The sequence below is a fragment of the Dromiciops gliroides genome, chromosome 1 (genome assembly GCF_019393635.1).
Source record: "Dromiciops gliroides isolate mDroGli1 chromosome 1, mDroGli1.pri, whole genome shotgun sequence".
In the NCBI taxonomy this organism is placed as follows: Eukaryota; Metazoa; Chordata; class Mammalia; order Microbiotheria; family Microbiotheriidae; genus Dromiciops; species Dromiciops gliroides.
The window spans coordinates 690,343,734-690,368,974 of record NC_057861.1 but is presented as its reverse complement, the minus strand read 5'-3'; the positions used below and the strand labels follow the sequence as shown (position 1 = coordinate 690,368,974).

Sequence of the window (25,241 nt, the reverse complement as noted above, 5' to 3'; positions counted from 1 at the left end):
TCAAAGTGAATCTGAATATGGGTGAAGCAACAGAGTCCTGCCCCCCAGTGCTAGCAAAAAAACTCCAGTACTCTCCTTCTGACCAGTTGTTTCACCCTTTACACTATGTGGTCTAAAAGTTTCAGAAGCAGCTGGTAACACTACTGATTCACTGCCTCCCAAGGCCTGCTGCAAGTTTGCTGCAGCCATGTCTGTGCTGGCACAGACTGTGTTGGACTGTGCTCCATCCTTGCATGGGTGTGGTAGACCTCTCCTGATAACCTTCCAAGTTGCTTTTGGCTTGAAAACTATTTCATACACTACATTTTTTGCTTCTGTTGCTCTAGGGATTGTCTTATGACATAATTTAAAAGTATTTAGAGGGGTATGTGGAGGGCAGCTCAGGCAAGTCATTTCATTTCCTCTGCCATCTTGGTTCCACCTCCTTCTTTCCATGCTTTTCTAAAGTCATTGAGCTCATCATTTCTTATTATAGAGTCATATTTTATCATGAAATGCACCAATATTTTCTCAGCAATTCCCCAACTGATGGCCATGCCTATTATTTCTAGTTCTTTGCCACCCAAAAGAGAGTGGATATAAATATCTTAAAACATATAGGTTCTTTTCCTTTTCCCCTAATCATCTTGATAATGTGATGTTTAAAATCTAAATGTGTGGTCGCCTTAAATTAGAAACTTTAGCACCAGTCTTTGGGCATTAAATATTTATTAAAGCATACTAGATATGAGTAAAAACAAAAACACTTGGAGCTCAGAAAGTTAGTAAAAAGCCTGTTTAGCCTAGAGTTCCAGTCTGGTCTGGTTCTTCTTCAAGTCTTCCACCATGAGCCTGCTTCAACTATGAACTGCCCTCGCAAACTGAGTGTGGAAGCTTTTTATAGGTTCATAGCACAGGCAGGGCTTACACACTGCTTCAAGCAGAATTGGTTAGCTTCATCCAAATCCATTGGTTCACTGGACTTGGAGGTGGTCTTCAGTTGAGTTCAAACTCTTTAGCTTCTGAGAACAATACCTTCTTAAGGGCCAGCCGGGTGTGGTTACAATATAATTAACTTTAAGTATGCTAATCAGCAAAGTCAATCACTCTCACTTAATTCAATCAGTTTAGATTAATCTCCAGGCGGGACCTTTGAGGATCTGGGCAGATTCCATTTTTTTCTCACAAGAAGCAAATCTAACGGTGATATTGCTGGGTCATAGGCAATTTAGTAAATCTTTGGGCATAATTCTAGATCTCTCTCTAAAATGGTTGAATCAGTTCACAGATCTACCTACAATAAATTAAGGTCCCAATTTTTTTACATTCCCTCTAACATTTATAACTTCCTTCTTCTATTATTTTAGCCATTTTGATAAGTGTAGTAGATAGAGATAGAGTTGCAAATGTAGACAGAGAAAGATATATATGTTGTTTATTTTGCACTTCTCTGAAAATATTGGTTTAAAGAATTATTTCAGATGACTATAAATTGCTTTGATTTCTTTGCTATTAAACTGCCTGGTCATATCCTTTGATCATTTATCAACTGGGGAATGACTCATATTTTTACGGATTTTACATAATTCTTCATATATTTGGGATATGAGACTTTATCTGAATAATTGTCTATAATTTCCCTCTAGTTTTCTGCTTTCCCTCATATCTTGGCTATATTTTTTTATCTGTACATTTTTTTTTTAATTTTAGGTAATCAAAATTATCCATTTTATGTATCATAATACTCTTTCTCTCTTGTGTGCTCACAAATTGTTTCATTATCCATAAGTTTGATAGGGAATACATTCCATTTTCTTCAGTTCTTATAATAACTCCCTTTATATCTATGTCATGTATCCCTTTTGACCATATCTTGATATAGGGCATAAGATACTGATCTATGCCTAATTTCTGTCAGAATTCCTTCAAGCTTTCCCCACAATTTTTACCCAATAATCAATTCTTATCTGTAAAACGTAGGTCTCTATACTTGCCAAACACCAATTTACTATATTCATTTGCTGTTGTAGATTATATGTCTACTCTGTTCCACAGATTTCCTTTTTGTTTTGTAGATTTTAACAGATAATTTTGATATTTACAGCCTTATAATATCATTTAATATCTAGTACCACTCGTGTACATTTTTTTTTTTTGGTGAGGCAATGGGGGTTAAATGACTTGCCCAGGATCACACAGCTAGTAAGTGTTAAGTGTCTGAGGCCGGATTTGAACTCAGGTCTTCCCGAATCCAGGGCCAGTGCTCTATCCCTGCATGACATAGAAGCCCCTACATTTTTTCCATTAGTTTCTTTGATAGTTTTGACCTTTTGTTCTTCCAAATGAATTTTGTTCTTATTTATTCTACCTCACTAATTTTTTGGCAATTTAATTAAGATAGCATTGGATGTGTAGATTAATTTTGATAAAATTTTCATCTGTAATATATTGGCTTTGCCTACCAATTAATATTTTTTTTCATTTATTGCAATTTCATTTATTTCAATCGGATTCCATTTATTTAAATCTGTTTTTATTTGAGTGTAATATTTTTATCATTTTGTTCATATAGATCTGTGGTTTGTTTTGGTATTTTATGTTCTCTACAATTATTTTAAATGGGATATCTCTAGCTATCTCATCATGTTGGATACTGTTGGTGATATTTAGGAATGCTGATGATTTATGTGGGTTTACTTCCTATCCTTCTACATTGCTGAAAATATTATTTCAATTGCTTTTTAGTTGAATATTTAGGATTTTTCAAGCACATCATCCTCTCATCTGCAAGAAGAAATAGTTGTATTACATTATTTCCCATTCTGATTCATCTGCTTTCATTTTTAATATCGGTTGCATTGTTTTTTTCACGCATTTAATGTAATGAAAAATATCATTTTGCATTTCATAATGATCTCTTATTTTGTCATAAATTTTCCCTTCTCCAAAGATCTGTCAGCTAAACAATTCCTTGCCCTCCAATTTGCTTAGGGTATAACCCTTTATATCTAAGTCATGTAGTCATTTTGACATTTTCTTTGTATATGCTGAAATGAAAAAGATCCTTAATCAATGACTTTAGTGCCTTGCTCTGTATTGCCTTGCCAATCTTTTATCAGTTAAAATCATTAGGATAAAATCAAACAAAAAATAAAACAACTGTGTGATTTATAGTAAAAGCATACTCCCAAGTAAAAAAAGGAAACAAAAACCTGCATATAAACAACCTATAATATGGTCCCAGCAATTTCCTATGTTCATCAGCCTTAAAAGTATAACTAAATATAGCAGTATGTGACTTTATTAATCATATTGGCTGCATTAATCATCTTTATATTGAAATGCAGTGTTTTGCCCTGATTGTTCCTAAAATAGTTTCTCTGTTTTGCAATGACCTACTATGAAAACATATTTACATAATAGATATTTTTCTACTATATATGAACCAAGAAAACTACAAATAACTATGAATTCTATATAGTGGAGTCTCAGACTATACTGGGCAGACTGTGGACACCACCTTTGTTTTTCTTAATAAGGGTTGGTTTCTTTGCATCTAGAGGCTTCCCAGTCTATTTTTCTAATGCTGTGAGATGTTGGTCTATGCCTAGTTTTTGCCAGACTATTTTCCAATTTTCACAACAGTTTTTTCAAGTGGTGTGTTCTTATTCCAGAAGCTGTAGTTTTTGAGTTTATCAAGCAATAGATTAATGTAATCATTCACTATTGTGTCTTGGGGAGCTGATCTATTCCAAAATTCCACCACTCTATTTCTTAGCCAGTACCAAATAATTTTGATTATTGACACTTTTATAATATAGTTTTAGATCTGGTACAACTAGGCCACCTTCTCTTGCATTTTTTCTCATTAATTCCCTTGATATTATTTTTTACCTTTTGTCCTCCCAGATTAATTTTTATTATTTTTTTCTAGCTCTATAATATATTTTTTGGTAATTTGATTGAGATGGCACTACATTAAATTAATTTAGATAGGATTGTGATTTTTTTATTACAATGCCCACCCATGGGCAATTGATAGTTTCCAACTTGTTTGTATTTGACTTTATTTTTATGAAAAATGTTTTATAATACTGTTCATATACTTCCTGAGTTTGTCATAGCAAGTAGACTCCACAATATTTAATATTATCTACATTTTTTTAATGGAATATCTCTATTTTTTGCTGGGCTATTTTTTTATTTTGTTTTGATTTTTTTTTTGCAGGGCAATGGGGGTTAAGTGACTTGCCCAGGGTCACACAGCTAGTAAGTGTCAAGTGTCTGAGGCTGGATTTGAACTCAGGTACTCCTGAATCCAGGGCCGGTGTTTTATCCACTGTGCCACCTAGCCTCCCCCTTTTTTGGTAATATATAGAACTGCTGATGATTTATGTGGGTTTACTTTATATCCTGCAACTTTACTCAAGTTGTTAATTGTTTCAAGTTGTTTTTAGTTAATTCTCTAAGTATATCATCTGCAAAGGGTCATAGTTTTTTTCATCTTTCCCTGCTATAATACCTTCAATTTTTTCTTCTCTTATTGCTAAAGTCAACATTTCTAGTACAAAATTAAACAATAGTGCTGATAATGGACATGCTTACTTCACCCCTGATCTTATTTCGAAAGCTTCTAGCTTATGCCCATTATGAATAATGCTTGATGATGGTTTTAGATAGATGCTAATTATCATTTTAATGATATTGTTATATTAGCAATATGTCATTGCATATATTATATTAATAGTACATATAATATATTATATTAATAACATCATTTGAGGAAAATATTAATATTATGTGCATATATGTTAATATGCTCTCTAGGTTTTTTTAGTAGGAATGGGTACTATATTTTTCAAAAGCACTTTTTTGCATGTATTTAGATATTCATGATTTGTTTGGGGTTGTTATTTATATACTCAATTATGCTAATAGTTTTCCTAATATTGAACCAGCCCTGCATTCCTGGTATAAATCCCACCCAGTCATAGTGTATTATCCTTTTGATAATAAGTGGCAGATTTGTTTTGGGCATAATCCATTTTAAAGAAATCCAAAGAATTATGGTGGAATTTTGAAAGTTATATTTTGTTGGTAAAAACAATAAGCAAGTCCTTGTATTAGACTGAGGTCTGTCTTCTTTATGAAAAAGTACAGCATCTAAAGTGTGGTAACTTATAAATAATCAGGAAATTAATATGCATTTATGTGGGGGTTTTTGGTTTTTTCTAGTGAGAAAATTGGGGTTAAGTTACTTGCCCAAGGTCACACAGCTAGTAAGTGTTAAGTGTCTGAGGCCGGATTTGAATTCAGGTACTCCTGACTCTATCCACTGCGCCATCTAGCTGCCCCTGCATTTATGTTTTATGATCATTTCTTGAGCCACACCATGAGTAAATATAAAACAGACAAAAAGAAAATATATATCCCAGCCTGTCCTGGATGTGCTACAAAAATCCAGACAATATTGAAGAAAAATGATCTTGATTATATAATACTCTTATTTTCTGTTGTTTTAATTCACCAGCTTGATCAACATCAGGATTTTATAATTTCATTTTCACCAAATAGACCATATTCCAATGCAGAAATCATTTTTCTCACTTTGCATTTATCAACACCCTGTGAGTTAAGTATTGCCAGTGCTGTTATCCTCATTTTTTAAAATGAAGAAACAGAGGATCAATGAGGTTAAATTATTTGCTCACTGTCACAGATAATATAGGATTATAGATTGACAGCATGGAAGTAATATTATCAATTAACTAGCCCAAATTTTCCTTCTAGATGAGGCATAACTAAGACCAAGAAAAAAAAATAAGTCCCTCGCCCTAGGTCCCACAGAGTCAGTGACAAAGCTGGGATTCAAGTTTATGGCCCTTGATTCCAAATTTAGGACTTCTTATAATGCACCATGAGAATGACAGCCAGTCACCCTTAAATGTAAACATTCTGATTCCAACTCCAGTGCCCTGCCAATTAAAGTACAGTACTTTCTATTAAAAAAACAAAAAACAAAACAGTCTGCATGCTAAAGAATGCACCACATCATTAATTCACACTAGTTAGCTTCTCAAAACTCACATAGATCTGCAATTCAATACCTCACAGCTAGCATTGGACTTATCAGACAGAAAATAATAATAACGAAACCATGACAAGGACCTGAAGTTAAGTGAGGCTCTTCAATTGATCGAATGTCACAGTAGGAGAATTTTTTTCCCCTCTCTTTTAAGAATAATGGACCCAGCAGGAACCACTTCAGGTACCAACACTCGTTGATTCTCTTGAGCGGTCAAATCCTTTATGTCTCATTAGGAGCTATTCAGACAATCTGAGGTTTCACTGACAATGGAAAAGCACTATTTCCTGAAATATTTCCAAAGGCTAATTCACTAGTAATGGAAACTCTATTATGTAGTAATTGCAGAGAAACTTTACATTATTAAAAATTTTAAATGAATAATTGACATCTTTTGGATATCTCTTGATGTAAATACAATCTTAACTCCAAGCCACAGAGAATGGGCATATTGTATTGAAAAGATCTCATTTTAGAAGAGATACCACTTTAATAAGATATGTTTTCTTCCTGAAACCTGTTTTTCCTTTGTCAAGATAGGTGAATAGCATGCATTTTAAAAGAGCATCATCACCTGCTCTAGTTTCATCAACTGGGCCTAAGAGATGTATAAATTTGAAAGGAAAGAAGCCAAATAAGTTGAGACCTCTTAAAACTCAAATCAGTGGTGTTTTATCATAACCTCAAAACAGTGTTGGTTGGACATATTGAGTAATTTTATTTCCCCCCTTCAGAAACATGATACTGGTCCCTTAATGGTACCCACATCAGAATGACCTAATTTGATGTTGCTGATATTTGATAGCTTATTGGCCCTTTGGGTGAGATGGACAATTTGATTTGTAGCTATAATAATATAAATTTGTCATTTAAAATTGTATTTTAATTTTTTTAAAGAAACCAGAGAGATCCTATATGTTTCTAATGAAATCTAATCAAGAACTAGTCTTATACTCATTCAAGTATAAAAGTACACTAAACTTCAACTAATTATCCTATGGTACAGTCTTGCCAATCTCATTTTCTCCATTTGTTATTTATTTCTTCTGTTCTGTTTTTCAACATTGTTAATAAGTGATAAATTAGTCACTTCTTGAAGCTTTCTGGTGATGAAAATCCCACTATTACCAAAGGCAACTCATTCATACTGAGGTAATAGTCATGATCTTTATCTAAGAGTATCGGCCTTACAACAAAAAGAAAATCATGCAATCTAATCTGTCCTGGGTTCCAGTTAAACTTGGATATCACAGTAATGAAGGGATATTAAGTCAGTTTCATGAAGCAAGATACTAAGACTCTTATGAAATTATCGGTTTAGATCACGTGGAACTAATAATGTAGATTTTTAAGTGTAATTAGAAAATTAACCAATTTGACTTGAACTGGTCCAAGAGTTCCTTCAGTATGAAGTGGGCTGTAGATATGGCAATTGTGTACCAAGCCCCTATGAGTAGTTTATTTAAAGCAGGATTGACTCCCAGTTTTTCTATAGTACCTTGACTATTAGTTTTTCTGTGCAGAATTGTCTTTTTCACTTGGCACAGTGTTCTTGCATTGTGTAGTTGTCTTATACATACTAGGCACTTAGTAAATAGTTGGTGAACCTCTGAGTTATACAACCAACAATATGGAGCTTTAGGTATTTTCTACAAAGCCCACAACACTCTCAAACATAAATGATTTACAACTGCTAAAGCAGTTTCAGCTATTTCCATTATCTGGGATACTAAGAACCTCAACAAAGTAAAAGTTCAATGAACAAACATTCTGATAGCAGGGCTGCAAAAACTTTCCCACAGGGTTGCTGTACAACTCAACTCTATAGCTCCTTAAGCTGTCTGCACTATGGAAAGCCAAAAAGCAGAAGCTCATTTGGGCTGGAACAGTAAGATAGCAACTCTCTGTGTTGAAATTGAGTTCAAATAGAGATCTGAGGACTGTAGAAAATAGGCCTGAACCCTAAGGAACATAGTCTATCTAACTATCAGATACATAAGGCTTCCATGTGTGTTGTTTTTTGCTATTAGAATGTGAACTTGGGGACAGCTAGGTGGCGCGGTGGATAAAGAACTGGCCCTGGATTCATGAGGACCTGAGTTCAAATCTTACCTCAAACACTTGAAACTTTCTCCGTTTTTGATCCTGGGCAAGTCACTTCACACGCATTGCCCTGAAAAAAAAAATAAAAGGAAAGGAAAGGAAAGGAAAGAGAGGAAAAGAAAAGAAAAGGAGAGAAGAGAAAAGAATGCTAACTCCTTGAGAAAAGAAATTCTTCTATTTTTCTATTTGCAAACAGCATTTTATACAATGATTTGCACATAGCAAGCACTCAATAAATGCTTCATTCATGTATTCATTTACTTACATGTGTGTGTATGTGTGTGTGACCGGGTACGGGCCAAATTTAATATCGGGAGAGTTGATTGGGTGGCTCGCCCTAAGATTGGGGTTCAGAAAATAATGAGGGACCTCTAGGTCCAAAGATTCTTCCCCTCTGAATTGCCTTTTTTAGTTATTTCTCCTAGGCCAATAAGAAAGGAGTTTAACCGCCACTTTACCACAAACAAATCAGGTTTTTATTAAAAGTCAAGGACAAGGGAATAGAGAAAGAAGAAAATGGATAATCTCCCTGGCTCTAGCAAGGGCTGTCTCAAACCCAAACTTGCTTTCAGCTTAGCTAATTCAAACGGCCGGATTTAACTCTCCACCAGTGGTCCATAATTTCTATGAGAGTCAGCAGCCAGTCTCTAATCTGCTCTGAATCCTCCTTCAAGGCCAGAGAAAGACTGAGAGTGTGTGTCAGCTACTTCCTGTATAACTTTGGTGCTTCATGATTCCTGGCATACTTCAGATACACATGGGAAGTATACTTTCTCAACAAAGGATTCTTACAGGGGTTCAGAGTATGAGTTAGACTTAAGATATTAGTTAATTTAAAATATATTTTTATTTTAACAGATGATCCCTAAGTTATGTGGGTTTTCAAACTTTCATGTTTTTATGAATTGACAACCAGCCCGTGTTTACTTAGTAATTAATTAATTTACTGCCCACAGTTCATGAAAATAATATTTTGGTAGCATGAATCTCCAAATGTATAATAAAAGGAATGGTTGGACTAGAAAACACAAAGGATCCATTAGAGTTTGAATTCTGTGAGAAAATAATTATTAATGGATTTCTAGGAGAAACCAAGAGATTAGTTTTCTCTGCTCTCTCCCTCTCACACCTGAAACCTGCTGGGGCACCTTAACAAAAGAAATGCAGATTGATTCTTTTGATTAGCTAGGGGAAGCCAAACCTAGATCAGGAACTTACCCTCTCTAAGACCACCCCTCAATTCATGTCAATCAATGGACTTGAATGATGATAACCAATTAGCTTAGTTCAATGCATGGTGATCCAACTTTACCAAAGGAGGGTAAAAATACTGAACCATGCATGAGAAGCTTGCTTTCTTTTACTCTCCATGCACCCTCTCCTCTCTCTCTCTCTCTCACTGCTTTCCCTCTTGACTCAATATGCTGTGTAATGATTGGAATGACACCACCTGATGGAGACTTACTGTAGGAAAGCTATACCATGAGGAGAAGGCCTCTGAGGGCAAGGCTTTTCTTTGGCATCAGGAAGTGACATTTGCTTGTGGGAGGAAGAGTGAGAGAGGCTGGCTCTCTCTCTCTCTCTTTCCTCAGGACTCAAGTGGAGAAGGGAGCTAGAAATGTGCTCTCCCTTTAACAGAGAGATGAATCTATGCCTTTCTCTTTCTTTTCACCAAATTCTTATTCTCCTTAATAAATGCTTAAAAGTCTAACTCTTGCTAAAGCTTATAATTTATTGGTAACCACTCATTAGATATTTTAGACAGACTAGCTAGAATTTTAGCCCCTTACAGATAGTTGACCATGAAGAGGAAAGCTGAATCTCCATCTTCTTATCTTCCCGTTGGGCAAGATTTCCCCTACCCTGTGCCCTTAAATTGGAAAGTACTGCTAAGTATCAGCTGTTTTTGCTTTAAATTTTCAAATGGATCTTTTAAACTCCCTAAGTACCGTGTCCCTGATTTTAGTCTGTTTAACCAGAGAAATGGGGGATAAGATCATGTTAATGCTTTGTTTTTGTGGATTTTCTATTTTTATTTTTATTTTTGTTAGAAGAGCCAGCAAGGTGCTCACACAAGGAAATATAGATATATCCCCATCTCCCAACCATGTCTTTTCAGAGAAAACTCTGACTCCTGAAGATTTTCCAAATTCTAACACTAATTATTGCTCTAATTTTGCATGCCTGGAGGCAACAACCCAGCCTCTAGAAGCCTTTAATGCCCTAGAAGTGGGGGAAGGGGAAATGAGGCTTGAGTTCAGAATCAGCCTGATTCCAATTGCCCTTCCCCTCCTCTCCAGACCCCATCTCCTCTGCCTCCTCTGGCAACACCTCCTAGTCCTCCACCCTCCTCAGAGCATGTGTAGCTTTCTCTACCTACACTTGCAGCTTCTAGTCAGTTACCAGAGCAGTCAGGCTCAGTCCTTCCCCAGCCTGGCTGTGATTCTGACTCAACCTGCTGTGGTTCTCCCAAACCAACCTTAGAAAACCCTTTAAATTCCAGATATGCTCATTTTATTCATAATTTTGATAATCTGCTTTTGTCTCTAATTACTAACCTTATAAAGAATTTTTGTTATGAAAGGACTGACAGACAATATAGAAGGGTTAAAGAAGACAACCTTAAGCTGAATAAAAATGACAATCGTTATCCTATTTCAAGAAGACATATTTTAAAGAAATGTAGAAGTAAGCAGCAAGGTATTAATGAGTATTGGGGATTTTAGATATCAGAATCAAAAGTATTCTAAATTAAATAGAGAAATGATGTCAGTTCAGAGATTACATAGGATTTCTAGGCTATTACATATACATTTTGAAATTAGCAGTATGGGTTTATTTTCATAGAGATTTTCATGCTTTTAAGATTGTGTTTTATACTTAGTTAAAAAAGAGAATATTTGTAAAAGCTTTTTTATAGTCATGTGATCAAGTTTTTATTTTGTAATACTCTTATTAATGTTAAGTTCATATTCATTTAGATTTCCCTAGTTTAAATTTCATTGTCTTCTATTCTTCCATGTGTATTTTCTTCTATTCATTCATCTTTCTAATTGTGAAACAATTCAAATGGTTTTGATTTCATAATACAATGTTAATTCTGGTAGTATTGTGATCCCATATTCTGATGTTTTTTTGTTTTTGTTATTTTTTTCTCTCAACTGTTTATTTGGTTGAACTCTATAAAACATTTCCATGGCAAATTGGTTGCCATGGCAAGTGTAAATTGATTCTAGAAGTATTGTTTTTGATAATAATATTCAAAAAAAGGAGGGGAACATTTATAAAAGTTTTCTTTTTTCAAAAAAAATGTTTTCTTTAAGATTGTGTTGTATTTTAACTCATATTTGCATATCTTCTGATTTTTCACAAAAGCAATTATATACTTAGTAAAAAAAGGTATTATTTGAAATTATTGCATAATTGTATATTATATTCTGAGTCAAGGTACATTCACATTTTTTGAGATCATATTATCCTCAATTTTTAAATCCATATGAGACTTGGAGTATAGGAATTTAATATTTAAGACATTAATTGCCTTCATTCTGAGTTATCAGATTCCAGTTGGCCAAGATGCCATCCATTCAAAAGAGGAATACATGCAAGAGCAGACATTGAACTGTCACATGAAGTCAAGGTACAGCTGAGGGATTGGCTTTTGACAAATGTTGAGGTTGGTTTCCCTTGGTTTAATTTTTCCCCCACAATATTGTACAGATGACTGGAAGTTTTCATCCCACCCATCTAATTCTACACCTGGCTTCTATGCCCCCTCCTATATGCCTGATACTTTGGAGGTCTCAATTCCATGCATCTGATTAAGTCTGACTCAGTTTCCTTCCAATATGTTTTCTGGCATGGGCATATATCCCATCCACCGATTTTAAGCCTGGCATACTGCACTGGCAGTATATATTGCTTAAGTGTGGGAGTGCTCATATGCCATCATTTCTCTGTTCTTTTATGGTAACTCCCATAATCATCTCAGGTGTCATGATAAATACAGTGTTGGGTTTGGACTTGACATCTGTTACTAATCATATTAGATTCTTTAATTTCTCATAATGGCATGAGGACAATTAGGCAGATGATGCAAAAAGTGATGAAACAAAGATAAAAAATATTTTGTTAAATTAATATTGTAGCAATTGTCTTCTCAATTTACCCTCCACAAGGGGGATTATAGTAATATTAAGTTTTAGAGAATGTTTCAATTTTTGTTTTACTATATGTTTCATGTATAACAACTAAGATTCTAAATTCCTTTAGACATGTTTTGGAGAACTCTTATTGTTTGATTTGATTATTCACAAAGCTATTTTAAAGTTGTGTTAAACTCAATTTTGTAGGAAATTTTCCTTTCTGATTACCCAGAGGACGTCCCAAGAACCATCTGAGAAAAGACTTTCAAAGACTTTAAATGAATAGTTTTGTTTTGTTGATTTTTATTCCTTTCTGTTGTTATGTACACCATTTGCAATATGTATTCTCTGCAGAGGCCCTCCCTCTGCAGCCTAGTGTCAAAGCATCAGTTCATGAGGGACCACTCCTCTGGACAAAACTTTTCTCTTTCCCTTTTCTATATTGTTATTAACACATTGTTTGCTAGCATAGGGTATTATATTCTGTTATTTTTGACTGTTTCATCAAAGAAACACCTCATGTTTCTTGAAGAAAAAAGGGGGGATTGTAACAATTAGAATGATGCCACCTGCTGGAGACTTACTGTAGGAAAGCTCTACCATGAGGAGAAGGCCTCTGAGGGCAAGGCCATGAATATTTTTTTTTGGCATCAGGAAATGACGTTTGCTTGTGGGAGAAAGAGGGGGAGAGGCTGGCTCTCTTGCTCTCTTTCCTCAGGACTCAGGTGGAGAAGGGAGCTAGAAATGCACTCTCCCTTTAATAGATAGATGAATCTAGGCCTTTCTCTTTCTTTTCACCAAATTCTTATTCTCTTAATAAATGCTTAAAAGTCTAACTCTTGCTAAAGTTTATAATTTATTGGCAACCACTCATTAGATATTTTAGACAGACTAGCTAGAATTTTAGCCCCTTACAGCTTGATATGTAATTGTTTAGACTTATAAGCCTTTGGATAGTGGGGAAACCAGGGATACACATGGTCAGTAATTTAATAATATATGATATTAATTTTTTTTGTGGGGCAATGAGGGTTAAGTGACTTTCCAAGGGTCACACAGCTAGTAAGTGTCAAGTGTCTTGAAGCTGGATTTGAACTCAGGTCTTCCTATATCCATGGGCAGTTCTTTATCCACTTTTCCACCTAGCTGCCCCCATATATGCTATTAATAAATAACAAATGCTTACTACCAAAACTGGTATAATAGCCCTTATTATATAAATAGCAATGAATATTATAGCAACAATAATATTAGAACACCCAACTGAGTCCCCAAATAACTTACATAACACAATTCCATTGGTATTACAATCATTCATTCAATGAATTTTTATATCCCCTTAGATCATGGAGCTTACATTCTACTCCATATTTGCATTCTTACCTCTAAAGTTATTATTATACAACCTATAGCAGAATTGAGGCACACTTTTTTCTTTTTTTTTTTTTTTTTTTGTGAGGCAGTTGGGGTTAAGTGACTTTCCCAGGGTCACACAGCTACTAAGTGTTAAGTGTCTGAGGCTGGATATGAACTCAGGTCCTCCTAACTCAAGGGCCAGTGCTATCTACTGAACAACCTAACTGCCCCTCAGGCACACTTTAGGAATTTAATAAATCTGTAGTAGGCTTAGCCAATTATTCTCACTAAATAATTCTTTCTGTAGAGCAATCCTATGAATAAATTGAAATTTGGCAGGTCTTCTAGTGGAGATTCCAGCTTAGAAAATATCAAACAATTGTTAATAGAACAAAACTTTGAGAATGGAAATTAATGTGGGAAGGCCTCCTTCAAACTCCTCTTTACGTTACAGTCACTGCCTGCCTGAGTCACTCATGTTTACAAATTTGATGCCACTTCTGATTCTTCAATCTCATTCTCCCATATTCAGTTAGTTGCCAACTCTATTTTCATCAAATCTCTCAACTCTATCTCTGTCACTCTAGTTACATAACACTTTGACAATTTTGGGATATGGTAATTTTTAAGTTGGACTATGGAAATAGTTTCCTAATTGATCTAATATCCTTGTTTCTAGTCTTTCCTTGCTCTAATCCATCCTCTAAATAGGTTCCAAAATAATTTTCCTAAGACACAGGAATGACCATATCATCCCCTTCAATTTAAAAAGGGAGAGAGAGAGAAATTGTCAGTGGTTCTCTATTGGCTTTAGGATAAAATACAAACTCATCAGCTTGGCATTTGAAGTCCTCCATAATTTGGTACCAACTTACCTTTTCAGGCTTATTTCACATTACCATCTGCATACTGTATATGTCAAACAGATCTAGTTGTTGTTTCATGAATATGTGCCTTTTCATGAGTTCTCTCCAATGTCTGTAATCAATTTTTTTTTGTGGGTCAATTGGGGTTAAATGACTTGCCCAGGGTCACACAGCTAGTAAGTGTTAAGTGTCTGAGGCCGTATTTGAACTCAGGTACTGCTGAATCCAGGGCTGGTGCTCTATCCACTGTGCCATCTAGCTGCCCCATGTAATCAATTTTTACCTCACCTCTGCTTCTTAGAATCCTTAATTACCTTCAATGATCACCTCAATTCCTACATGGTTTCCAAATTATTTTCTGTTCCCCATATTAATTGGTATTATTTCCTTTCTCAAATTAGCTTCTTTTTATTTGTGTTTATTTGGTGGTATCCCCCAATGGAATGTAAGTTGTCTGGGGCAGAAAATGCTTTTCATTGTACTCTGAATCCCCAGTGCCTAGCATAGAATATGACACTTAATGAATGCATATTTAACTGAATAATCACCAAAGCATAATGGCATACTCTTTGACTATACTGTATTTGGAATACTGCCTTCAAGTACTCTTCTCATGAAATAGTAATGAAAATCTGTGAGCTGCCAGAGGTCCAATTGGTTGTCGATTGTAACTCTGGTGTAAAAGGCTGAGAATAAGAAGAGAGAAAGGTTGAGTTATACATAATATCTTTTCCTGAAGGGTCCAGTGCTTTTAATTTTAACTTTTATCAAGAAGGTGTGATAAAATAATGGGACTTGGCAGACACCCAGGAGCCCCACTTGAAGATTGATTTGGAATTCATTGAATTGGGTGAGACTGAGAACTTAATGATGATTAAATCATGACCACACCTGGCTGGCCCTGAGTAGGGTGTTGTTCTTAGAAGTTGAAGCTAGTTAAGGTTGATTAAATTGAGATCACACATGGACAACCCTGAGTAGAGTGTTCTCAGAGGCTGTGGACTGCAACATCAATAGCAGACCACTTTTGAACAATCAACTTGAAGAACATCCCATTTCAGGGAGGAGGACAGGAAGTAGGAAGCTGAGGCTGGTGGACAGGAGCTTTCTCTTTTGGTTTGAGACTTCAGCTTGGTGGCAGGGAGATGGAGAACATGAAAGGCCCCTCTTAGTCTTTAAGACACCAGCTTGGTAGTGAGAGATTTCACATGGACTTCTAGGAAAGGAAAGGTTTCTGTCTCTCTGGCTATAGCAAATAGACCCATGTTTTAATAAATCTTTAAAAGCCTAAACTCTTGCTGCATTTATCAGTAATATTAGTCAACTTCCTCCTCCCAAAGACTGGGCGGGGGGAGGGGCAGATTAGAACCTACATTTAGATTTTTAAACAACACCAAGGTAAATTAAAAACAGTGAATTAAAGCTAGTCCTCTTCTCAGCTTCCAAATTCTTGTTGATATCACCACTATTCATCTACCTCTTCAGCCTCACAAACTCAGAATCATTCTTGATGATCCCCTTTTAACTCACTTTCCCATCCAGTGAGTTGCCAAGTCTTGATTCTAATTTCACAAAACCTCTTTCATCTATTCCTGTATTTTCACTCACATAGTTTCTACCCTATTTCATGCTCTTATCAATTCTATTAAAATAGCCTTCTTATTCATCTATTGGATTATTTCAGTAGTCTTCTAATTGATCTCCTTGTACCCACTCTCTGCATTCCAATCCCCCTCCACCCAGCTTCCAATTATGTATTCTTAAAACAAAGATCGGGACAGCTAGGTATTGCAGTGGATAAAGTACCAGCCCTGGATTCAAGAGGACATTAGTTTGAATCTGTCTTTAGACACATAACATTTATTAGTTGTACAACCTTGGGTAAGTCACTTAAACCTCTTTGCCCTGCAAAAAACCAAAAAGATCTTACTGGGTCATCCCATCTTAATTTAATCTGTGGTGAATAATTTCATCTATACATAGTTCTAGAATGGAAAGTTGTCTCGTGCCTCTGAAATCTAGTTGTCTAGAAAATGGATAAGGCATGGCCTTGGAGGATAGAAGAAAATAAGAATATTCTAAGAACCAGTGGAATATCCTAAAACTGGTTTGTCTGGTTGTTGTTGTCATTGCCTTTTTTGGATCAATTATAGAACTATCTTTAGGAGTACCCTGTTTTTATCCTATTACTCCCAAATAATAGCTGCAACATATTCTACCCTGAATCAATAATATATTCAAAAGAAGTAAGTGAAATTGACCAACTAAATACCCTTTGCAATTTACCTACCAATGCACGATAGATGAAAATGATCAGAAAGCCCTGTTGGGATAAAACTCAAAAAATGGTCGTGGTGGTCACTACCAATGTGTCTAAACAAGAATATATATGTCTCACATATAAATATGTATAGAGCAAGATTTAAGTCTGCCTGTGTATCCAAGAATACCACGAATAGCTATAGATGAAATCTAAAGTTAGGAAGAATTGGGTTAAATCCTTGAAGAAACAATATAAAGTCAAAAAACCTCACTGTGAAGGCTGAGTAAAGTATTGGGTAGGTAAAATAACAAGGATCTAATTACCAATTGAATCATCAGAAATAGCAAAGAGATATGGTGTGGATGACTTCAACAAATAGCTTCATGATGAATGTGTGGTAGAGAAAGTTGTGTGTCCAAGAGTCTATTTCATATGGCCATTATATGCTTTCTTCTTAGGCTTGCCTCTGAATTGAACAATCTGAACAAGTCCTTTTTGAAGGGTTTCAAGCTGTACCAATCTCACACTAGCACATTGTGTGATTTAAAATTGGATATTAGATCATAAATCTCCCCTACTTAACCTTTCCCTTAATTTATCTCCCAAACTAGTAAATGGAAGAAGCTTTTGGTTTTCTAGATAGACCTTTTTATTTATTGTTATGATAGTCACAAGGTGATGTTGATTAGAAGGATAGGAAAGTAGAAACACAATACAAATTGTCTTAAGTCTAAGCTTAGTCTATATTCCTTATAAAAACTCACCAAACCGAAAAGGCCACCTTTTGAGAGAGCCCGTCTGTGCCGCGCCATCAGGAGTCCCGCCAAGCAGGCAAAAGCCCCACTTCCGTTCTCTCCACCCCGGAAGTCAAGTGCCCCACAGGCAGTCTGACATGCGCAGCAGGCGGACTGTTCGTCTCCTCCCCAAAAGGGTGGTCCTTCAAAAACTGGTGTCTTTCAGTTATCCTAACCAACTGGTAAAAACTTTCATATTTTACCACAACATCAAATGTGGGGAAATAACTGGTAGCCTCGGTCTTCATCCTTCATTAAAAGCTCCAAATTATTATCAAAAGAATCATAACTATTTTGCCCTATAGTCTGTCACTCCTCCTTAAAAAAAACCCTGTAAGTTGTTCCAAATCAGTTAAAATTTAATGATAATGCCTTAAGTTATATAGCAATGTATTGTTTACAAACATTTTTCCAATACAAGATCTCACTTCAGGGCCAAGTACCATTCTTATACTTTCAGAGCATGCAGTTTTTTTTTTTGTTTGTTTGTTTTGTTTTTGTTTTGTTTTTAGTGAGGCAATTGGGGTTAAGTGACTTGCCCAGGGTCACACAGCTAGTAAGTGTTAAGTGTCTGAGGCCGGATTTGAACTCAAGTACTCCTGACTCCAGGGCTGGTGCTCTATCCACTGTACCACCTAGCTGCCCCAGAGCATGCAGTTTTGAATGGCTATATTTTTTCTTAGAATTTACTTTATTGTAATCATTGTGTCCAGTGCTTTCTGGTTCCACTTACTTTTTATGAGTCTCTTAAGGTTGCCGTGTTTCTCTGTATTATCATTTCTTGTAACACAGTAAGATCTCATTTCATCCTATAGTGTTTCATAACAGTATCCTCTTTTTTTATCCAAGTTGCTTCAAAGGTAAAGGATATTCGTTGGACAGTTTAAAGGCTTTCCAGTTTCCAAGGTCATGTCCTAAACCTTCAGGTCCAGAGGTGGGTCAAGAAAAAAAAATAGAATGCTAACAAATTACCCAGATGAATGCATTTCAAGAGGGACAATTTATTTTGGATAAAGATCCAAAATGAATGATACATTATATAGGGCTTATACATTATGCTAAGCTATGCTTCTGCTGAAAAAAAAAAGGTGATTTTACTTTTATTATTTGTTTGTGAGCTATAATAAGGCTATTAGAAACAGTAAATGGTGAAATTAGAGTATCTTATAAGTACAGATAGGTACTATGAAAGATCTTCAGATGATAATTACAGAATAATGACATTAAATTTGGGAATTGGCATGTATAATATTCTAAAACATCCTTTTCAATGAGTTAAAAAAATCCATTCTCATGAGAAAATTCACTGGGGAGTGGAGGGAACTAGAAGGGAAATAGAGTTAAAATAAATTGAAATGAGATAGGAAAAAAGTCAATTTTAGATGATAAAAAATGCCAGATCAGAGTTTCATTAAAACTTATACTGGACAAAATGATTGTAATATTTGAAAGATCCCTTCCTTTTTTCTTCCAGCTTTGTTCCCTAAGGGGATAAATCTTTCAGTTTTATCTTTAAAAAAAATAGTGTGAATTGTCTTAGTTTCCTAAGAGGAATTTATATAGTGGACAAAAGGAAGAGAAAATGAAAGCACTTTTTCATTTTGTCTCAAACTAAAGTTAATGAATGGGACCAGAGAAAGGAAAGCCAGGCCATTGGGACCAATTTTTGCCTTCACCTACGATAAGTTGTACATTGACTGGCTATTAGCAGAGCTCAATAAATGATTGATCTGGTTAAGTTAGTTCAAAATAACTTTTCTATGCTAGTCTAATCAAACTTTTTTTTATTGAAAATGCCAGCTTCAGGGTGATCAGATCTTTGAAATATATAAAGTGTACAGAGTAAAATCTTGATAACTCTTATTTACACAACAATCGTTGAATCTCTATATAAAATGAGGATTTTTTTTATTATAACACACGTTAAAATGGAATGTTATAATGCCTGTCAGGTATATGTGTATAAGTAGATGCATGTGTATGTGTATGTATTTCTATCTCTATCACTTGTTTATAATATGTGTGTTTCTGTGAATATGATCTAATTACTTAGCCTTTCTGTGCCTCAGTTTACTCATCTGTAAAGTTAAGGGCTTGTTTTCAATTACATTTAAAGACTTCCAGAGGAAGAAGTTCTATACAAATTCAATAATTTATTATGTCTTATGCTACTAGGTGTTGGCTTATCTATATTGTGTTTTGTTTTATTTTGTTTTGTTTTGTCTAAGAAATAAACTTTAGTAAAAATATTTTTCTCTTTTAAATACTTTCATCTTTAAAGATTTTCTGTTCCATTTATTTGATAATAATTTACTTTTTTTATTCTACTTTTACTGCTATTTTGTTCTTTTGATACTTGGTTCTTTCTGTATTGCTATAGATATGTAATGATGCATAAACTTTCCAGATTTCACAAGAGGCTTACCATTAGGAATACCTTTTTTAAGCCTTGGGTAAGTAGCAGTACCTTTCTATTTTGTTCCTGATAGACGTTCTTCTGATGGGCATTCTTTGCTGCATCACCCCAGCTTTAGCAAAGCCTCAAATCACAAATCCATATGTTTGCTAACATATGGTACATTTTACTGTGGGTACATTCTCTCAAAAAGAAAGGTTTCTTGTCATGGAAACAGGATCATTTGTCTGTGTGCAGTTAAGGCTTCCAAATCTCTCTAACTATAATCATTTGCGGGTAAAACCTTTGTTTTATGAATGGTTACACATGGTTTTATGATGCAATTTCAGAGAAAAAACTTGGTGAGTAGGTTCTTAATTTAATGGTGTTGTTATATTCTACCACCAGCTGCCAAATAATTTGTGGGGATGTTTTACAATTTTGTACATGTGCCCAAAGAGAGACAAAAGTATGAAAGCTGTTTGTTAACCGTATGGCAAAGAAAAATAAATGTTGTTTTCATAAAATCAATTAAATTAGATCTTTTTGTGTAGAAATTAATTAACAGAAAAACATAAGAACCATTTTTATTTAACTTGAAAAAGACATTAATACTTAAAACTATTTTGTCTCGATTGCTCAGCAATAAATAATTTAATTTTATAGATACAAAAATAACAGCAATTATCACTTAATACCTTTATTCAAATTTTGCAATTGGGCTTTCTGTTATATGCATTGTATCTGCTTTTTGCAAAATACATCAAACTTTCCTGATTGACTAATGCTATTTTATTCAGCTATGATGAATGCTTTCTATATTCTGAATATATTATTTTATTGAAAACAAAAAAAAATTAAAGATTTAGTCTTTCAAGTTGAAAGTACAGTTGGTATTCATAGGACAATACCATTGCAAATCAGCAGGGGAGATTTTATTTGCTCTATTTAAACTGGCCAATCCCCCTCTGCTTGCAGAAGTAAAATGTGAAGTTTGGGTCAATTATAGACTCCAAAATTTATAATCAAAAGAGATCAGAAAAAGAGGAAAATAACCCATATAAACAAAGGTGTGTATATAGACAAATGTCTATGCATACCTGTATAAATGCACATATATGTAGGAATATATGTGGGAGTATAATATACATAATGTAAAAAATACCTTTGAAAGATTTGAGAGTTCTGATTAATGCAATTATTAATAAGTATTCTAGAAGAATGATGATTGAATACTGAATATGTCTTGATAAACTAAATTCTAGGGCCATTGTAAAAGGAATTATGGTGCATAGAAATGAGTTTGTGTTTTGTAGGTAGGTAGGCAGGGGGTGATGTGTACTGACAAAGTCTCTGCTACAAGAAGAGATGTCAAAATTATCTCCAAGCATAAGTCTGACAGTACAGTATACATTACTGCTGGGATTAGAAAGGAGCCAGGGTGGAAGGGTGCTAAATGAATGCTTTAAGCATTAGCACCCTCTGGTATTAATTTAGAAGGATTTTACTTTGTTAGGATTCTCTCCTCCTTGTCTTGTTTATTAACTAGAATTACTCTAAATATGCCTTTTAATTTTTTTCTGTGTGTATTTTTCCAGAGATAATAGGTCTAAGGAATTATCTAATCTGGCATCTGGTTGATCCTATGACTGTGATGCTCATTTTCAGTGGCTCAAAGATTGTTATGTTTTATGTCTTCTACCTGGGCAACAATTCTTATGATAACCCATAGGAAGTATGCTCACATACTTTCCTTGCATTTTCTTCACATTATGTGAGTATAAATACAAACTTGCTGTCCGTTCATTATCCCCTTACCCTTACTTAAAGACTTCCCAATACCATTTTTTTCCTGTGTAGTCATACATTTCATTAATATTTATATCACCTTTGATAAACAATTGTACATTTGCAATGTATTGCAGCCTATTCATGATTACCACGTGCCTGTACTTTTTCAGGGAATGGCATGTTTAATTCTTTAGAGACTGGAATATCCCAAGATTCAAAGGGAAAGATGGCTTTTTATAACAGCTAGAAGTTTGGGCTCAAAAAAAAAAAGTACAATTTCCCTAGGATAATTCAGCCTACTCTTCACCTGCTGTTACATTACAAGGCTAATAGCTCTCCACCAGAATTTAGCTCAGTTCCTAGGAAGGATGTGGGTGTCTCATATTGCCAAAGCAAGATAAAGCAATGAAAACTGCAAAGGGGAAAAAAAAACACCTAAAAATCCCAAGAATTATAATGGTTTGCAGTCTTAGAAATTGTGAAAGTATGTTGTGTTATTATTCATGTTTGCAAATTTCATTCTGTCATGTGATATTTACTAAGTTTCAGAAGTAACAAAGTTTAATGCAATTCAATTGGTAAAGGTCATTGTTTAATACATACCATAATGATTTTTCATATATCCATTTTATCTTACTAATTTGAATGGACAAAAAATCCTAATTCCAATGCACTAAGTAATGGTATAAGGTGTGAGATTTAACTTAGAAAACACATTGGTACATATAATTTTTTATCACCTGTATGTAATGAATGACTTTTTCTCCCAGTTCCAATCCAACCTTCTAGCCAAGACTAAGTAGCTATAGTGTTTTGATGACATGTCTATTTGGATATTCTGATGATGATCATGGAAAATATTGTTTATTATTTTTACCCACAATTCACAGACACAGAAGGAGCCATTATCTTTCATCAGTAGGTTAATGCTGCACACATTCATTCCCAAGATGTTTGACTTCTGGATGGCAAACTGTTTTCCTTGTTCACTCAGTGAGCACTTCATTCCCCCACTACCTAGTGAGCAGTTGCTTTGCATCCTTACATCAGTTGAACAGCAATGCATAGTGCCAACTATGCAGCCTCCCACCACAATGATGTGAACATCCCGGCCATGGGATTCCTTTATATACTTCTGGAATAGGTATGGAGCTTCATGGCAAATAATATGGCTTAGGTCAGTCAAGTGCTGCTTAGCTCAAGTCAGGAAAACAGCTTTACCTCTATGGCCCCGTGTATTCTTCACTACCATTGGGAATTCCAATACTTCTGCTTCATCAATCATTGTAGCAAATTTTTCATGACCATTGTAAGAGAAGGCATCTGGAAGAGGAACACCAAGGCTCGCTAGCTCTTGGAAAGTCCTGAACTTACTGATGCAATTCAGCATAGCTTGAGGCCATTCATCAGCCAACATCCCATCTTCTCTAGGTGACATATTAGTGATATCACTATCACTCTGCACCCAAGGTGTTGGTACCCTTACAACCACCACCTTGGGATAAGCAGTGATCAACTCCCCATTAATTAAGAGACCCAAATTCCCTTGCTCAACTGTTAACACAACTTCATCCATCACCATAGCTCTGAAGTCTAGTTGCTCCTCATAACATTTGTCCTTTGGAGCTCTTAGTATCTCCTGTTGGGGTACTCTTCTCTGATTCAAAGACCTGTCAAGAACCACAATTTGGCAGCTATGGAGCTCTGCATCTTTATTTGATATTGCTTGTTCTGAATTATTTTCTCTTCATGTTCTACCTTTTTTGTTATCTGAGCCAGGTTCTGATGTAAGAGTCTGAGGCTTGCAAAGTCAATGGTTCTATAGCTCAGTCGTCTTTCTTCTCAAAGGTGTGCTGCCAGGCTTGTTCCTTCTTTGATGTCTCTAACACTTGGAATCTCTGTTGGGTTTGAATTAGCTTGCTTTTATAACTGACATCTCCCTTAAACAGTGGTTTTGACTCAAGGTCTGATTGAATCAAAGTTTTCTTGCATAACAAAGGTAAATTACTCTTAAGTGGATGGGATAAACAGATCAATTTATGCTTGAATGGAAGCTTAGCTTCCCCTGAGATTACAGTTATAGTTACAAGTGATTGAATTATGTTTTAAGTTTGTTTTTGTTAGATAAGCATTTATGAATCTTTTATGTTTACTAGTTCTTTTGTTTGTAGGGATAAATTACCTATTCTATACCAGATTCACATTGGGCATTGGATACGTCTTCTTTTGGAAAAAAAACTTGAGACATGAACAATAATCTAAGTTATAAATATTTTTTCCTTATGCTCCCAGGGTGGGATTTAATGATCTCCCCTCTCATTAGGAGAAAAGTCTCCCACAGCCCGGAACCTGGTCCAGACAGCATACATAGGACCAGAACAAAAGGAACTTCTTGGTAAAGAAGGGAGGGGGCATGATATCGCTTAGAAATATAAGGAGAATGAGAGGCAGCTAGGTGGCGCAGTGGATAAAGCACCGTCCCTGGATTCAGGAGGACCTGAATTCAAATCCAGCCTCAGACACTACACACCTACTGGCTGTGTGACTGTGGGCAAGTCACTAAACCCTTATTGCCCCACAAAAAAAAGAAATATAAGGAGAAAAAATTAAAATAACACAATATAGATAAATATAAGGTAAATAGAGATTGAGGCATCAAGAAAGACTTGATGTAGAAGGGAGTTTGAGTTGTGTTTTTAATGAAGAGAGTGATTCTATGAAAGGGCTATGAAGAGAAAATATGTTTCAGGTACAGGAGATGGCAAATGTAAATGCAAGGAAATGAGGGATGAAGTGTCCTATGTGTGGGGAACAAAACAAAACAAAACAACAGGAAGAAATCTAAATTTGCAAGGGCAGAGACAAGATGGCTGAGGAAAGACATTAAACCCAAAGGGCTCCTGATACAATAACCCCAAAATAGCTATCAAAGAACCCTTGGGGCAGAAAAACACACAAAAAACACGGGCTGAGAGTTTTCTTCAGCTATAGAGTTCAGGGGGCCATGCTGGGCCATGAATAAAGCCCACAATGAGGCTGACACACCAGACACCTGCCCGAAGAATTTGCCTCAGTGCCTCTGAATCAGCTGCAGCACCAGCGTCTTCTGGAACTGAGCATTCCAGAAAAACAGCTGACCTAGAAAATAAATCTAGGAGAGAGAATTTGAAAATCTTTGGATTACCTAAAACCGTGACCAAAACAAAAGCTTAGACACCATCCTCTAAGAAATTGTGAGAGAAAATTGCCCTGATATTCTAGAAGCAGAAGCTAAAATAGAAATTGAAAGAATCCACTGACCACCTCCTGAAAGAGATCCCAAAAGGAAAACCTCCAGGAATATTATAGCCAAATTCCAGAATTCCCAGGTAAAGGAAAAAATACTGCAAGCAGCTAGAAAAAAGGAATGCAAATACGGTGGAGCTCCAATAAAGATAAAGCAAGATCTAGCAGCTTCTACATTA

The 25,241-nt window shown here is 35.3% G+C and overlaps 1 pseudogene; it reads right to left on the bottom strand.

Moving 5' to 3' along the window:
• Nucleotides 1–23,487, bottom strand: LOC122753677 (annotated as a pseudogene).
• Between the last annotated feature and the right edge of the window lie 1,754 nt (nt 23,488–25,241).